The sequence below is a fragment of the Archocentrus centrarchus genome, chromosome 14, assembly GCF_007364275.1.
Source record: "Archocentrus centrarchus isolate MPI-CPG fArcCen1 chromosome 14, fArcCen1, whole genome shotgun sequence".
NCBI lineage: Eukaryota > Metazoa > Chordata > Actinopteri > Cichliformes > Cichlidae > Archocentrus > Archocentrus centrarchus.
The window spans coordinates 34,573,829-34,592,902 of record NC_044359.1 but is presented as its reverse complement, the minus strand read 5'-3'; the positions used below and the strand labels follow the sequence as shown (position 1 = coordinate 34,592,902).

The 19,074-nt window shown below is 41.5% G+C and overlaps 1 pseudogene; it reads right to left on the bottom strand.

The window, feature by feature from the left end:
* Positions 1 to 3,320: 3,320 nt before the first annotated feature.
* Positions 3,321 to 3,439, bottom strand: LOC115792710 (uncharacterized; annotated as a pseudogene).
* Positions 3,440 to 19,074: the final 15,635 nt, after the last annotated feature.

The following is a 19,074-nucleotide window of genomic DNA, read 5'->3' as shown; positions in this document are numbered from 1 at the left end:
ACTAATAATAATTTGTGTGACTGACAAAACCTGACCAATCTGTTTGGCATGAGATTATTTCATTTCTTTGCATGCTGGTCTGGGTGGGGACAGGGGTTGGATGACTTCTGGCACATGGATAAAACTAAAAAACTAAGTCAGGAACAGCACTGATAGCATTATATCCCGCATCACAATCTCAAACAAAAGAAAAAAAAAAGAAGAAGAAAAAAGAAACATTGGCAGGGAAGTACACTCTGCTGTTGACTTGTTCTTTTCACATTAGCCATAAGACCGATTGCAGCTAACATTGCTGTCAGCTTCTTGCTCAGTAGTTCTCTTTCTATTAGCTTTCTCTCTCAATGTCCTCTTTAGCCTTTTTGTCTCTGCCATGATATCTCTACTGAGGATACTGAACTAACTTCTGCTTATAGCTAGCTAGTTGTTGGTGTGTGATGTAGTAGGCTACTGCTCAATGCAAGTTACACTGTGCGAGAACAGGCCTTCAGTTACAATGACCAACACTGTACCAACAAAATATTTTTTCAGCTGATAGGTTAAAAAAGAGGAATAATATTGATTTAAAATTATTTATGGACTAACAGTATTTTTATTCAAGTAGTTTTTAATATTCTAAGAGGATTAGAAGGTGAGTTGCCTGAATAGGCCCAGTGATTCTTCCAAATTGTAAGGCTCATTGTCAAATGACCATGGCAACCTGTCTGCATCCTCTTTAAGAGCTCAAAACAGTTCATGCAAAAAGAGGTTTGGGGCAATGGTGGTCGAAGGGGGTCATCTGTGGTTCAGTGCCAGGTTAGAGGTACATTAGAGCAGACTAAGAGAGCACTTAACAGTGCTGAGGGGGGCCAGTCTAAATATGAAGGCACAAAACTGCCTCAGAGTAATAGCACAAAAGCAGAAGAAATGGCACTTCAGTGCTGTTCCTCTCCTTCATGGTAAGACTTAGTGCTTTTTCAGTGAGATGGATGACATAAAATGATCTGTATCCAGCAGGACCCATATAGTCACAGACATTTAAAGTGGAGGCAGGCTGTGTACAGCCACAGTTAGCAGCACAGATTTTAATCTCTGGCTTTTTCAGTGGACACACAAATAACTCAAACCCCGCTCAAAGTGAGCATGCCTCTTGCCAAGGCTTCTTGTGTGATCAACTCCAGTCTGGCCAATGATAGACAGCTCTGCTCATTCCCATGTGTTTGCTGCCTGCATCGACTCCCCTCCAACGCATAATTCCATTAATCAGACCAATTTCCCTGTGGGCAGTGGTTTATTTCCGTCATCAAATGCCTGATGAAATCTTTAGACGCTGCATATTAGGGAACAATCCCTACAAATAGCTGATAGTGTTAACCAGTCACAAGCTGCGCCGAGGCATCGCTCAGCTCTAATTTGAAAGGGAGTGAGGTGATAATGCAGTGTGTCATCCTTTTGTGGGCGTGCATTAATGGCGCCAGCCAAGATGGCAATTGATGGCAAATCAACTTCTTCCAGCGGGAAGGGAACAGACCAGGGAGGGGGCTCAGGTTGGAGGAGAGTGAAGGAACATTGACTGGCAAACTGCAGAGCCACAGCGGCCTTTAATCCATTACTTCTCCTGATGGGGAAGGTTTAATGCATCTCAGCCGTAGATGGCATGTGCATTTCAGTCTTGCTTTTTCCTCCTGCTCTCTCTCTCTTTCTTTTACTGGCAGAGCTGCCTGTTTCTCTGAGCGTTGTGGGGTTTGATGTGTGGTGTCCAGATAAATGATTAATCCATTCTTGCCTTGTTCATTTTCTTTTCTATATGGATGAACATATCAAAGATATACTGCATTGGAAAAATTTCAATCTTTCTTCAAGAAAAGCCAACAAATCAAGAACAATGAATTTAAGTAATCCTAAAGAGAGTCTGTAAGCAGGAGGAACACTGCAAATAGGCAGCTCATTTAAATCAGTCAAGACAAAGTAAAAGAATGCAAACTGTTAACCATGCCTCATTATGCTATTGAAATTGCACTGAAGAAATTATCAGTGTTGTATTTTATACATCAGGATGAAATTACTTCAAATTTTGCCACATTTGACCTCTCAACTGAATTCCAGCATTCCAACTGCATCAACAAGTCAGTAAATCAATAACAGTGAAAAGAGCATTGATCTTCTGCAGTATAGCAGAGTGAAAACTGGATGTGGGTAGTATAGGAAACTACTTGTAGCAAACCAAGTGTTGCAGCTTACTAAACACAAGTGCCTGTTAGATTTTTTTAATGGGCATTTTAAAATCTAAATTTTATATCAGTGATCTGCCATCTTTTTTTTTTAATATTGGAGCCACAAACCATGTCTGAAACTCAATGGAGAAGAGTTGGTTAACAATATCCCAATATCCCCTGTACATTTTACTGAACTTTAATACCCACATGGGTCCCCGCCACCACCACCATCACCACCACCAAAAAAAAAATAATAGTAAAATAAAAAATCCAAGTATAATGTTCATCCAGTGTTTACCATTTATACATTGTTTTGATGACTCGTTTCCTTTTTGGTCAACAGAAACCAAGAACTGAATTTCATCCCTTGTGTATTACTGAGACCACCTCTTTTATGCTCCATGATGCACTATGCATTTGGCGGGTGTTGTGTTGTGTGGGGAACACATCATTTTAAATCATTCATTCCTTTCTAAAGGCTCCTTATCTCCCAAGCACCCAATCACCCTCAGTGGTATTTTCTTTATAACTTCTAGAGCAGCTGTCATCTATCAGCCAAGTCTATCTACCTCCCACCTGGGTCAGCAGTTACACTGTGATGACAGACCAAATGTGTACATTTTATCACACAATCTACTGTCTTTGTCTTGTGTGAAGTGAGTTTGTTGTTTACTCGATGATTCCCATATCACAGGAACTGTATAATTGTAATAATTTTTTTATAACATATTATGTTTTTACATCACTACATCCACCTGTCAGGTATAGTTAGCTTTTTTTAAATGAAAAAAAGAATCACCTTCAACAGTTTAAGAAGTATTAGGCAGGTAGTATTATGGTAAATGGACTAGTTCTTATATAGCGCTTTTCTACTCTAACAGAGCACTCAAAGCACTTTATACAACACATTTGCATTCACAACCATTTATACAAGTACTTCCACGTGTAGTTAAGTGCTTCCTGTCTAACATTCACACTCCAACGCTTGCTTCGGAGAGCAACTTGGGGTTCAGTATCTTACCCAAAGATACTTTGGCATGTAGCCCGGAGCAGCCAGGAATCACACCGCTAACCTTCCAATTAGCAGGTGACCTGCTCTACCTTCTGAGCCACAGCCACCCCATAAAGGGCTTACAGCACCTGGTATTCCCAGTTGGTCTCTCATCCAAGTACTAACCAGGCCCGACCCTGCTCAGCTTCTGAGATCAAATGAGATCGGGCAGGTTCAGGGTAGTGTGGCCGTAAGTCAAGGTTGGTAGTATTAGGTAGTATTCAGTTGGTAGTATTAACTAGTTACATCTGTAACCACCTAATAATACCAACAACATTAATTTGCTGTTTAGATGTTAATGGAGCCAAATTAATAATAATAATACAAGTTTAATGTATTTTTGGAGTGTACTATTATATGTACTATTATGAGTGGTGGGAAGATATGTAATTGCAAAATGAAGGGAACTGTAATAGTTGCAGTTACTAAAAAAATAAGTAACTTATGTACAGTTACTAAATTTGTAACTAGACCATTATATATTTTGAGTAAAAAGGTTATGTGTAGAATATAACACTGGGTCAGCTGGCTTGCATCTTTTTGCTGTGCAAGAATGGCTTTTTTTTTTTTTTTTTGGCATATTTCAGGCAATGTGGGTAAACCAGTTTGTGTTTTGTGGACCTGGAGAACACGTTTGTCCACTACACCTCCACATCCAAAAGAGCCAGTTGAGGTGGTTCAGGCATCTACACTAACTAGTATGCCTCCTGAATACCTCCTGAGGTTTCTTGGCTGGCTTTGGAACACCTTGGTGTCTCCCTGGAACAGCTGGAGGAAGTGTTGCTGTCTGGAGACTGTCAAGTCTGGACATCTGACCCAAATAAGTGTCAGGAGACAGATGGATGGATGGATGGATGGATGGATGGATGGATGGATGGATGGATGGATGGATGGATGGAATGACTCAAATGTTCTATTTGGTTCTCTAGGTCAAATGTGAACTGCCTATCTACTGATAATCAAGGCCAATGTAATGAGAACTCTAAGAAACTTTAAACTTAATTTAGAATACCCAACATTGTAACTGACAGTAGCCTGATGTGTACATTCCCAGAAATATAACTATATGCCGTGATTCAGTCTGCAACAACTAGGATAGGTTCACGTGGTAGTAACATGTTTTGTAAATACAGCACAGAAATTACACTCTGTTGAAACAAAAGGAAGGTGGAAATATCATCTGTGGTAATAAAAAAAAAAAATCAGCAATATTTTCCTTATAAAATCATAAAAGAGCTTGAACATTGACGACTTCCCAAGATGGCGCCGAGGTGAACAGACGCCCTGAACGAGCGCTCCCAACACGGCTGATTAGCTCCCCTACGCCAAAGCTGTATTGACATTTTTGAATTCATAAATTTATGATGAGAAGGGGAAAGACACTAAAAGGTAACTGTAAATCAAACCAGTTACAAGAAACAGGCGAGAGAGACTCTAAAGGGAAAGCCGACGAAGACGTAAACGACCAACACATGGCTATGGCAGGCCTCCAAGCTAGCATCGAAGCCATCCACAAAGAGATTGTAGCCATTCGCACAGACGTGAAAGAAGAACTAAGCTGCTTTCGTGACAACCTCTCCGGCGACATGAAGAGAGATCTAACCATTTTCAAAGAGGAGGTTAACGAAAAGCTAAACGCAATTGCGACCGACATGAAGGAGACCAGAGACAAAGCGGAGGAGTCGTTAAAACGAGTTGCAGAAATGGAGGAATGGACTGCGGTGGCGAAAGAGGTGCTGTCCCAAACCACAAGCAATCAAGATAAAATTCAAGCCAAGCTGACTGAGTTAGAAGCACGCTCACGAAGAAATAACATCCGTATATACGGGATTCCTGAAGACACAGAGGGTGAGAATTTATTGGAGTTTATTGAAAGTTTTATCAAGGCTGAGCTGTCACTTCAGGATAACGATCTGGCTATACAACGTTGCCACCGTGCTTTGGGCCCCAAACCACCGCAGAATGCCAACCCCCGCTCCGTCGTGATTTATTTTTTGGCATACAGAACTAAGGATTTAGTGCTCCGCTCTGCATGGAAGAAAGGAGAGATTCGCCTCAATCAGCAACGTGTATACTTTGACCATGACTACCCGGCAGAGACCCAAAAGAAGCGGAAAGCTTATGCCCCCATCAGAAAATTTCTGAAAGAAAAAGGTCTCCGCTTTCAAACCCCACCGCCGGCAAAGCTCCGTGTGTTTTTTGACAGTGGTTCGGTTACATATAACAGCGCAGATGAGGCCATAAAGGATCTAAAGAAGAGGGGTCTCACACTTGACTACAACAGTAATGACAATCCCCCCACGACACCACCGATGGAGAGACTGGGCAGACTGTCCTGGGAGAGGGTGGAGGCCAAACGACCGAACCCAGATACGCACGGAGAAAGAGCACGGAAAAAACTCAGCGGATTTCGTCATGATGCCGGGGACACAGCCCCTCCGCCAAGATAAACTCATTCATGTAACTTCCTTGTGGTAAGATTTGCAATCATAGTGCCTTAATCCAGCGTATGGACTAAAAACGGAATATTTGCATAAAGAGACACTGTCAGATTTCACCTTAACCATCTCTCACCCTGTCTTTGCTAATGTTAACAAGATAGACGCCAGTTACCGTTACACACAGATTACAAGATTAGACCGTTGTTTTGGGTGCTTGTTTAAAGGCTCTGATTGTGCACTGAGCTTATACTCATTACCGAGCAATGCCAGTTTGCACTGGAGAGACCCCCCATTTTCCGGGGACTTTTCTCTCCAACCAAGACTCTCATATGAGTCATTTTGTCTTGGAAGTCGCTTTTTCACTATCTTTATTTGGACATTCACAAGTTACAAGTTCATTGGTTTTATTTTTTATCCATGTTCAAATGTTAAGGTCACCCTGGATGTGTAAGATAGAGGGAACTATTTCATTTAAAGATTTATGTTTCACCAACAATATAAAATAATAACTCTTAATGTGCATGGGTTACAAAACCCAATCAAAAGAGGAAAGCTCATAGCTAAGATGAAGAGAGAACAGCAACACATTATCTTCTGGCAAGAAACCCACCTAAGAAAAGAAGACCATGAGAAATTTAAAAAAATGGGGTTTAAAAAGACATTTTACTCTTTTCATACAAATGGACACACGAGGGGTGTTGCAATACTAATTGCAAATAGGATAGACTTTAGGTTATCTAAACAGATCACGGACAAGGAAGGGCGTTTTGTTTTGGTGAGGGGGACATTAGACTCAAAGGAAGTAACTCTACTCAACGTATACAGGCCACCAGGTCACGACAAAACACTAATTGACAGATTATTTGATCTCATAGTGGCAGAAACCTCAGGTGTTTTGATATGCGGAGGGGATTGGAACGTACAACTGCATCCCTCCCTGGACTCCTCAAACCCAATTAAAAAAATTAACTCTGAATCATTGTATATTAAAAAAATGATCCAAAAGATAGGCCTAATTGATGTATGGAGGGAATGCCACCCATCAACCAAGGAGTTCACCTTTTTTCTCACCCCCACGCCGTCTACTCACGAATCGACTATTTCTTCTTATTCCGAGCAGACAGACACAGAATCCTAGATTGTAATATTGGCACTAGGGATGTATCCGACCATTCTGGAGTATACCTGAAACTACATTTAGAAGTTCAACCTAAGACAACAATATGGAGACTTAACACAGCTCTGTTAAATGACAATAAATTTAAGGAATTCATTAACAAAGAACTCGCAGAATATGTAGAATTTAATGATAACACAGAAGTGTCTCCGAGTATCCTATGGGACGCTGCAAAAGCAGTACTGCGAGGAAAAGCATAATGTGGGCATCAAGGAAGAAAAGGAAAAATCCGAGCAATTCAATTACCTGACTAAACAACTAGACACATTAGAGCAGAAGCATATTGAGACCAAAGACCCTACCTTACTAGAGCAAATTGCAACCATAAAAGAGGAATTAAATAAGAAACTTGATGACAAAGTGGAACTTAAACTCAAATATATTAAACAAACCTACTACGAAAATGGACCGAGAGCAAAAAAAACATTGGCCTGGCGACTCAAAAAGCAACAATTAGACAGATCCATTTATAAAATTAAAAACCCGGTTACCAATCAGATGTGCTTCACACCGGATGAAATTAATAAGTCTTTTGAAATATATTATAAGAATTTATATAGTCAACCCGAACTAACCGAGCTTTCATCGGTAAAGCAATATCTAGATTCTTTGGACCTGCCCTCAATCGGCCTAGATCAAAATAAAGGGATAACTGCAGAAATAACACAAACGGATATTGATAAAGCCATCTCAAAACTGAAGGCAAACAAGACACCAGGCGGAGATGGACTACCAGCTGAATGGTATAAGACCTTTAGGAAGTCTATAACACCTTTGCTGTTAAAATCTTTTAACCACGTGCTTAAAGGGGGCGAGACCCCACCATCCTGGAAACAAGCAATAATTTCTATAATACCAAAACCGGGAAAAGATAAAACGGAGTGTAATTCATATCGGCCCATCTCTGTCTTGAACACCGATTATAAAATATTCACTTTAATAATTGTTAACAGACTGGAAAATATTATCCCTGATCTGATCGATACAGACCAGACAGGCTTCATCAAAAATAGACGTACACAGGACAATGTGAGGCGGGCACTACACCTTATTGACATTGTGAATAAGAATAATATGAAATCCCTGGCAATTAGTTTCGATGCAGAAAAAGCCTTTGATTCTGTACGCTGGGAATACTTATATCTGGTCTTACTACGTTTTGGCTTCAGTAATACAATCATAAGTTGTCTGAAGTCAATATACAATCTGCCGGTGGCCCGGATTAAAATAAATGGCAGCCTTACAAATACAATCCCTCTGGAACGAGGCTGCCGGCAGGGATGCCCACTGAGCCCCATTCTCTTCGCACTTTTTATAGAACCACTTGCTCAAAAAATTAGGGAAGACCCAGAAATCAAGGGAATCCTATTTAAGGGAAGAGAATACAAAACATGTCTATATGCCGATGATATTCTGGTGACCTTATCTGACCCAGATTTTAGTTTACCCAACCTCATGTCCTGCCTCCACCAATCTGGACTCCACTCGGGCTATAAGCTGAATATAGAAAAAACCCAGACCCTCTCTTTTAACTACTCACCCCAAGAAGATATAAGTAAAATGCTCAAATTTAAATGGAAAACAAAGATCCTGAAATACCTAGGCATTAACATTACCAAAAATCTAAACAAAATATATAAAACAAATTATGGTACCATGACTAATAAAATTAAAAATGATCTGGACAGGTGGGCCCCTTTGACACTTGACTTATATAACCGCATAGAAATAATAAAGATGATTGTATTACCCCAACTATTATTTCTTTTTCAATCCTTATCAGTGGAAATCCCTACCAAGCAGTTTAATAAGTGGAACCGATCCATCTCTAGGTTTATATGGCAGAACAAGAAACCGAGGGTACGCTACAAAACTTTACAGTTACCAAAAGATAAAGGAGGAATGTCACTCCCATGTCTGGAAAATTACTACAAAGCAGCGCAACTGCAGTATGCTGCTTATTGGTGTGAAGAGGGGTATGATGCAAAATGGAAAGAACTAGAAGTAAATCAAACAGACATCCCCCTTCAAGCCCTGCTGGGAGATAAGCACCTCAAGAATACATATTCAGAAAAGTTGTGTGTTTTTACAAAAGCCCCTCTCAACACCTGGTTTAGAGAATTCCGCAACCCCCTCACAGAGAGGGGAACATGGCTATTTAGATGGATTGAATATGATAAGGACTTTAGACCCGCACAGCTTGATTCCAGATTCAAGGAATTGACCAGAAAAGGTATTACGTCATACTGTGTGATCTCTTCTGGAACCGACTTGGAAAGCTTCCAACATTTACAAGAAAAATTTGACCTTGACAAGTGTGACTTTTTCAGATACTTACAGCTCAGGCATCACTTTAATAAAAATGTTAAAATACTAGAAAGAAACGATCAGGATTTAGCTAATATTTTTATTGACGCTTATAAGGGTAAATCCAATAAGAAGAGACTATCCAGAATATATGCATGCCTAGAAGCATACAATAAAACATCAACACTACATATTAAAAATAAGTGGGAGAAGGAGGCCAAAATAACATTGACAGACAATGAGTGGCTAAACATATGCCAAATTAATTCCACCACCACCAGCTCAGGGCTATGGAGGGAATATTCATGGAAAAATATCATTAGGTTTTTTATAACCCCCAAAATAACATACTCTCAGACTGGCAGAACTGATTCTGGGCATTGTTGGAGACAATGTAACAATGTGATGGCAGACCATTTTCATGTTTTCTGGGGATGCCCACTGATTCACTCCTACTGGTCAAAGATAGCCAAAGAGATAAGAATAATTCTTGGATTTGGAATTGACTTTAACTTTCAAACTATATATTTATGTAATTTATCAACTGAACTCAACTCTCCAGATAAATACCTTCTGAAAATACTACTGATAGCAGGGAAAAAAGCAATAACAAGGAAATGGCTTAGTGGGAGCCCACCAACACTGAAAGAATGGTCTGCCACTGTAAAAGAAATATGTGATATGGAGATGCTCACCTACTCCCTGAGACTTCAAAGCAACAAGGCCGAAAAATACTGGTCAAAATGGTTAATATATGCAAATGTAAAAATACTGTGAAGTAATTATTTATTTTTCGTTTTTTTTTTTCTTTTTTTTTTTTTTTTTTCTCTCACCTCTCTCTCTCTCGCTCTATTTTCCCTCTGCTATACTTTGTGATAAAGGTGACTTGATATCAGATAATAAGACATTACTGAAATTTTCACACAGGGGTCTCCACGTTCTTAGCAGGTGCGTCCAACCTACAACCCCATTCATTCCCCTTGAGACCTCAATAAGTTTTACTGTAACCCGGTGCTATTTGGAACATTATTTGCCCCTTTTTCTTCTTTTTTGTGATACACCACTGTCTCTCTCCCTCGGTGACCCATTTGTTCAATGTTCTATATGTTATTCAATTCTTATGTTGTGTTCACCTTTGTAAGACTATAAAACTGTTTAAAAATAAAGTTTAAAAAAAAAAAAAAATAGAGCTTGAACATTACAGAATAAAGCTGTTCAGTGGTGACAACAGTGAAATTCTTAAAGAACAGAAACAACAGCGCTGTATTGAGGATTTTTCAGATTTATTATCCTTTTTGGTAAAAAGTAAAATAACAAGTTGCATTACTTGATTATTAAAGAGTCGCATTACTTTATTACTACATTACTAATATTTTGTAACCTAACCTATGCCTTATATTGCCAGCACCAGACCTGGGGAACTCCTGTGTGTGTGTGTGTGTGTGTGTGTGTGTGTGTGTGTGTGTGTGTGTGTGTGTGTGTGTGTGTGTGTGTGTGTGTGTGTGTGTGTGTGTGTGTAACAACCACCACACAGGATAGGGAGCACTGTGTAGCTAGATCTACTAATTTTGGTCTTCTCTCACTGGAGAGGAGACCAAAATTAGTGTCCAGACCAGAGCTCATTTATTTTTCAGCTGCATATACCATAACCTGTAGGTATGGTCTCTCTAGTGGGTCCACAGCAGTACAAGAGCACCATGTTCTGACAAAATAAGGTGTCTCAGGAGGTAGCGCAGGTCACCTACTAATCGGAAGGTTGGCAGTTCGATTCTGGGCTGCGTGCCAAAGTATACTTGGGCAAGATACTGAACCCCAAGTTGCTCTCCGATGCATCGGAGTGTGACTGGTAGACAGTAAGCTTAGATACACATGGGATTGCTTGTATGAATGGGTGAATGCAAATATGTTGTATAAGCACTTTGAGTGCTCAATTAAAGTAGAAAAGTGTTATATAAGAACTAGTGCATTTACAACCTTAGTACATAAATATATAAACAGTGTTAGAGTAATTCATAATTATAAACATACGGGTGGTGTTTGTTTCCATAAACATAGCATTTTCCACCCTACTATACTTACTTCTCAAAAGAAATCTTTCCACCAATCCTCCACTGAAAATAGTCGTCCAATCTTCTTCTTTCGGTTGCTCCTATTAGGGGTCACCACAGTGGATCATCTGCTTCCATCTTACCCTATCTCTTACCTACATCCTCTTCTGTAACACCAACTCTCTGCATGCCCTCCTTCAATACATCCATCAGTCTTCTAAGTGGTCTTCCTCTTTTCCTCCTGCCTGGCTGTTCCATATTCAACATCTTTGTCAACTCTGCCTCCTGACTTTTTGTTAGTGCCACCATCTCCAAACTACGCATCATAGCAGGTCTCATTGCCATCTTATAAAGCTTCTTTTTCACTCTGCTACTATGCTTCAGTCACAAATCTCCCATGATACTCACCTCCACCCACTCCACTCCACTCTTCTTTAGTTCTCTTGTGCACTCTTGTCCATTTCTTTGGATAGCTGACCCCAGTTATTAAAACTCATCTTCTTTGCTATTTCTACCTCTTGCATTTTCACCTCTCCAGGCTCTCTCTCACCTGCTGCCTATACTCACTACAGATCACAATATTGTCTGCAAACATCATGGTCCATAGAGGCATTTAACAGACCTAATCAGTCAACCTGTCCCTTAACCATTGCAACCATTAACCATTCCAAACACGAAAAGGTTCAGAGCCTATCTTTAATCCCACCCACACTTTGAAACCATCTATGACTCCTACCACTCCTACCACTACTGTTTCACTGTCTCATACAGGTCCTGCATCAGCCTCATATACTTCTCTGCCACTCCTGAATTCATCATGCAGTGCCGCAGTTCCTTTCTTGGCACTGTATCGTGCTTTCTCTAGATCCACAGTGCAACTCTTCTGCTTCTCCATCAACTCTCTTAAATTTCTACCATTCCATCACTATCCTGAGCGAACCTAACCTGCTGCTGTGCCTAGCTAATCAATACAAGTCCTTTTCTCCTTCCTTCGTGTCCAGCCTCACATACAACCCACTATGAGCCTTTTCCTTCATTTTTTTACCTCTCTCTTTGCTGTACACTCAGCCTCCCACTACCCATGTGTACTTTCTTCATTTCCCTGAATATCCTACTTTTTCTTTACTAACCTCATCATTTGAATACTTTCCTGAACTTCCTTGTTTCACCACCAAACCTCCCTGCCTTCTTTCCTCTGTTCACAGTATACACCAAACCCTTTCTTGGCAGTTTCCTTCACCAGTAAAACTGTACTTTCCCAGACACCTGGTAATTCTTCCCAACCACCCAGAACCTGTCTCAACTCCTCCCTGAAGTATGTACAACATTCTCCCTTCATCAACTTCCATCATTTGATCCTTGGCTCTACCTGCACTTCCTTCCTTCTGTTCTTGTCCTGTTGGACCTCAGTGCATCTTTTGATACTGTTGACCATAACATTTTATTACAGAGATTAGAGCATACTATAGGTATTAAAGGTACTGCACTGCAGTGGTTTGAATCATATTTATCTAATAGACTCCAATTTGTTCATGTAAATGGGGAGTCTTCTTCAGACACTAAGGTTAATTATGGAGTTCCACAGGGTTCTGTGCTAGGACCAATTCTATTTACATTATACATGCTTCCCTGAGGCAGTATTATTAGAAAACATTGCATCATTTTTCATTGTTACGCAGATGATACCCAGCTTTATCTATCCATGAAGCCAGATGATGCACATCAATTAGTTTAACTGCAGGAATGTCTTAAAGATATAAAGGCCTGGATAACCTTTAATTTCCTGCTTCTAAATTCAGATAAAATTGAAATTCTTGTACTTGGCTCCACAAATCTTAGAAATGTGTGTCAAACCAGATACTTACTCTTGGCCTCGAGTAACACTGTGAGAAATCTTGGAGTCATTTTTGACCAGGATATGTCCTTCAATGCACATATTAAACAAATATGTAGGACCGCTTTTTTGCATTTGCGCAATATTTCTAAAATTAGAAACATTCTTTCTCAGAATGATGCTGAAAAGCTAATTCATGCATTAATTACTTCTAGGCTGGACTATTGTAATTCATTATTATCAGGCTGTCCTAAAAGCTCCCTGAAAAGCCTTCAGCTGATCCAAAATGCTGCAGCTAGAGTACTGACAGGGACTAGAAAGAGAGAGCAGATTTCTCCCATGTTGGCTTCTCTTCATTGGCTCCCTGTTAAATCTAGAATAGAATTTAAAATCCTTCTCCTCACATACAAGGTCTTGAATAATCAGGCACCATCTTATCTCAAAGACCTCATAGTACCATATCACCCCAATACAGCCCTTCACTCTCAGACTGCTGGCTTACTTGTGGTTCCTAGGATACTTAAGAGTAGAATGGGAGGCAGAGCCTTCAGCTTTCAGGCGCCTCTTCTGTGGAACCAGCTCCCAGCTTGGATTCAGGAGACAGACACCCTCTCTATTTTTAAGATTAGGCTTAAAACTTTCCTTTATGATAAAGCTTATAGTTAGGGCTGGATCAGGTGACCCTGAACCACCCCTTAGTTGTGCTGCCATAGGCCGAGGCTGCTGGGGGGTTCCCATGATGCACTGTTTCTTTTCATTCACCTTATTTGCTTTGTTTATACTCCACTCTGCATTTAATCATTAATTGGTTTTTTTTGGGGGTTTTTTTTTACCTGTCATGTCTGGCAGTTTTCGCAATCGGAATGATCATCCGAAGGCATTATTGTACCAAACATATTTGCTTTTACAAGACGTGCTCTATAATTATTTTCTATAGGCTATTCTTGTTAATTGTATTTATTTATTCTTGCCAGATCTGACAGGTAGGGAAAGAAGAAGGGAGAGATGGAAAGTAAAAAGGAAAAAAGAAAAGGGGGGGGGGGGGGGGGTAGAACATAAAAGCTACACATCCATACACCTTCACATATATATATGCATATACACACACACATACAGTCTTGCTGTAGTTTGTAGTAATGTATATGTGTTCCTCTGTCACGGAACGTACTCAATAATGAGGGCAAGAAGCTGCAACCACCCTCCCACGGGATCCAGAGGCAGGCAGAGAAAGACCCAGGGGACCCGGGTCATCCACGGCCCACCAGGAGAACAGAAGACCTGAGACCACACATCCCAACGGCAACTGCGCGCACACCCCAGAGAAGGAAGACCCCAGACGGGGCCCCCATGGTCAACGGGCAAGAGCCGAGAGAGCCATAGGCAATGAGCAGCCCGCGCCCCCTGGCAGGCCGGCCCCCCCAGCACGAGCCGAGAATGCAGCCCCGAGGTCCCAAGCGCCCGGGCACCGCCCGACACCCAGCAGAACCCCCCCCCGATGCCAAAGAGGCCCGAGCCACCCCCAGGCCACAGCCGCCAAGGGAGCGGGCCATAAGCCATGCCAAGGCATTCGGCCATGCACCCCAGGACCCCCAGGCACCCACATCCCAGGGGCGGCAGTGACAATCCGTGGGGAGCAGCGGGGAGCGGCAGGCAGGGATGACTCCTGCCCTCCGCAACCGTGTCCCACAGGGGCCAAGGCTCAACAAGCCACAGACCCAGGACCAGCTGTCCACACGCACACACGCACGCACGTCATATATTGGGGTGGCTGTAGCTCAGTAGGTAGAGCAGGTCACCTACTGATCGGAAGGTCAGGGGTTCGATTCCTGGCTACTCCAGGCTACATGCCAATGTATCCTTGGGCAAGATACTCAACCCCAAGTTGCTCTCCGACCGTTCCGTCGGAGTGTGAATGTGTGTGAATGTTACATAATTAAAAAGCACTTAGCTTAGTTAACATGGAAGTGCTTGTATGAATGGGTGTGCATGGGTAAATGTAAAAAACGTGTTGTATAAGCGCTTTGAGTGCTCTGACTGAGTAGAAAAGCGCTATATAAGAACTAGTCCATTTACCATTTACCATATTCATACACACACATACATGCCAGTCACACACCCATGCTCACATACACGGACCATACATGGACATTCAGTGTGAGCAAGCAGGCGCCAGCAGCGCCCCAGAGAAGCAGCCAACCCAGCCCCGAACTACTAGCCAGTCCCTACCCCCGGCAGGGTGCACGAAACCCGGGTGTGGGAAGACCCGCCCACCCGCTCCTCCCACTCAAAATGGTTGGGGTGATATGTTAGGTGTATGTGGGTGCATGTATTGGGAGAAATGTGTATGACTGTGTGAAAGCTACAGTGCTATTAAAATTGGGGGGACAGATGTAACATGCGCACTGGACAACAGCGCCCATCCACACCATCCCCCCAAGGCCCTCAATGTCGAAGATGTAGATAAAATTGAGGAGCAGGCAGCAGCGAACAAATAAGTGGAGCCACTTCAGCAACTCCACCCACTAGCCACAGTGTGATACACCTGCCCCCCAAGGCCCTATGTGTACTATGACGTGTTGTGAGCTGGACAGTGTAATTAAAAAAAAAAAAAAAAAAGAAAAAAGAAAAAAAAGGGGGGGGGTGGGACATCATGCAATGCAGTGAGCAGAGTTAGGGAATTGGCCCCACTCGTTGCGGCACCCACCTGCCCCCTGCCCCCCAAGACCCTACGTGTGTGTTGTGTTGTTGATTGAGTAGGAGGAGGGGAAGGGCCAGGATACATATGACCGGGAGTAGAGACTACCCCCGGAGGAAGAGAGCCAGCTAAATACTGGCTAATTGGACACCCAAGTTTCCTACACCCAACCGCAGGGCAGAGAAGGCAGGTCCAGGGCCTGCAGTGGCCACACCCCCAGGGCACCGCCGTGCCCAAGGCCAGCACCCACCACCCACACTGTAGACAGACACAAACATGCATACCTACACACACACATACACACACACCTACCTACACATACACCCACACCTACATGGAAACAAAGGATGCATTCATCGACCGCATTTGGAGGAAACTTTGAATTTGGACAGCCTTTGTCACCTTGCTGTGATGTAATCGGCCTACAAATGCAGCCTTCGAAGGATGTGGCCTCTGAATTTGGACACAGCTAATGTTTCTTTTCATTCACCTCTTTTCAGCCTGCCTATACCCCACTCCACATTTAATCATTAATTGTTATTAATCTCTGGCTCTCTTCCTCAGCATTTGTTTTTCTCTCCCCTCAGCCCCAACCGGTCGTGGCAGATGACTGCCCCTCCCTGAGCCTGGTTCTGCTGGAGGTTTCTTCCTGTTAAAAGGGAGTTTTTCCTTCCCACTATCGCCAAGTGCTGCTCATAGGGGGTCGTTTTGACTGTTGGGTTTTCTTTGTACTATTGTAGGGTCTTTACCCACAATACAAAGCACCTTGAAGCGACTGTTTGTTGTGATTTGGAGCTATATAAATAAAATTGAATTGAATTGAATTAATTGAATTGAAGTGAAGTGAAGTGAATTGAACTGAACTGAATTGAATTGAATTGAATTCCTCTTATTGATTCTAAAGTCATCCTACTGACTACCATCCAATGCTGCTAAGCTAAATTCTCCTGTGACACCAGCTTGCAGTCTCCCATCACTTTCAGCTTGCATCTTCTGCATAAGATGTAGTCCTTCACTCTTATTTATCGCCCTATGTTCCTTCCTTTTCTTTAAGTACAAGTTTGCCCCAGCCATTTCCATCCTTTCTGCAAAATCTACTACCATCTGTCTTTCGGTATTTCTCTCCTTAACACAATACCTACCCAACACCTCCTCATCACCCCAGCTCCCTTCACCTACATGTCCACTGAAGTCTGCCCCAATCATCACCCTCTCCAATCTCATTGTACATCCTGTATAATGACAATAAAGGCATTCTATTCTATTCTATTCTATTCTATTCTATTCTATTCTATTCTATTCTAATGAGGACCCTCTCTACTACTTCATCCAACTTATTCCAGAATTCCTCTTTTTCTTCTGACATCTTCTGAATATGTTTAAATCAACTAAATTAGCAAATAAATATTGTGTTTGTCTGATTAAAATAAAAAGCTATTATTAATAACTGAGCACAATTAATACTGCATTATAGAATATGAATAGAACTCAATGAGTACTGAGGTCCATATTTTTCAGCACATATTGAAAAGCACTATTGAAATGAAGGCTGCTGATGAAATGAAGTCCTACATCTGCTTTTTGTAATTTGAATTGGACAAGTCCAATCACTGAGAAATGGGACAACAAAGTTCAGAGCACCCAATGATTGGACCTTAATATCTGCATTAATATATATACACATCGTCTTATCACAAACCCCATACTTCATATAGCTGCCTCCTGCCTTTTCGGTGTATGCACTGCCATCTTAGTTTTCTACAAGAGACATCTTTATAATAGCCAATTGTTTCTCCATTGCAACAAACACAAAAGCCTCAGCCACTAAAGGAATCTATGAGTAACCCTATGCACATTTCATCACACAGCTGCACTGAGTGTTCCCACAGTATATCATCTGATAGGCCGGATTCTGAGATGAAGGATGAAAGTAATACTGTATGCACAGGTCCTGCCCCTAATTTGTACATACATTCTTCTGCATTTAGACAAAAAGCAGATGGGGGGTTTGCTAAGATTCTCTTCTTTGGCAGCTCTACACGGAGAAAGGCAACAGCTGTTCATTTGGTGGCGCCGCACCTTTGTTGACCCCATTTCCTTCTGTGCGGTGGCTGAGACAGTGGAGAAATTAGTTGCATTATCCGCTCCCTACTGCGGCAGGGCTAGCTGTGATTCTGCCCAGATTCTGTCCATTACAGTGGCCCCTCTGTCTGATTAGCCCCAACACACTCACTAACATGCCAAATCACTGCTTCACTCAGCCGCCGCAAGCCTCCACTCGCTGACAAACAGACAGAGAAAAGGGTGACTCCAAGACAGATAGGCAGCAATGTTCATGACAATTGTTTTCACTTAAATTCAGACAGCAAAATGAAGTTGTTTTGTTCCAAACAAGCAATCTGGAACAGAACAAAAGCAGATATATTTTGCAGTAACTGGCAGCATATTTACAAGTAAAATAACATATCAAGATAGTGCCATTTATAATACTTCAGTGTTTTCTTTCAGTTTCTGGTTTGAATTTTTTTTAAGGATAAATTGTTTATCCTGGGTAACAGCTTGTTACCCAGAAATATGACAAGAAAAAAAAAAAAACGGTAGCACTGTGCTTTCTTTGAAAACAAAAAACTAAACCACATTTGAAGATTACTGAGAGTGTGACACGATTTTTTAACATTATATGATTGAAAGGTTTTTAATTATAATTCAATATATGATTACATGTGACACTGTCAGGGGTACTGATCCTGGACAGTGTGTCCAGGTATTACAGTACATCAAGTATTACAAGGTTTTGAGAATACTGTTGCCACCAAGCAGAGCAGAAGCATTCCTGTCGTGTAGTGTTTGTCCTTATCTTAAAACACCTGACAGTCAATGTGAGAGTGACAACAGATTCCAGCATAATTGCTAGGGTACTGGTGAGAGATCTGTTTACACTGTGATTACTGTGCATAAGTTATGGCTTAAAAAAAATGAGGTGCTGATGTGTTTCACCCTTCAAATGTTGCATTGTAAATTTGGTGAGAAGAATATAGTAATAGGAGAGTAAAAAATGATAGGAAAGGTGGGGTTGAGGGGGGTTATTTACCAGCAGGTTGACATTATATCATGGAAACAGTTGTCATTTTGTTCCTTGTTGACATTATTTGTACTACATTATTATGATCATTCCCTCCCTTTTCAAGAAAACCCATGCAGATTCTGCAAATTACATGTAGACCTGCAGCACAGAGTGTATGATTTCAACCTCTGCCTACCCCCTATCCATTTTTATTGACTTTATGCACAGGAGACATTTTAACTGAAATACCCTTTTTTAATATTCA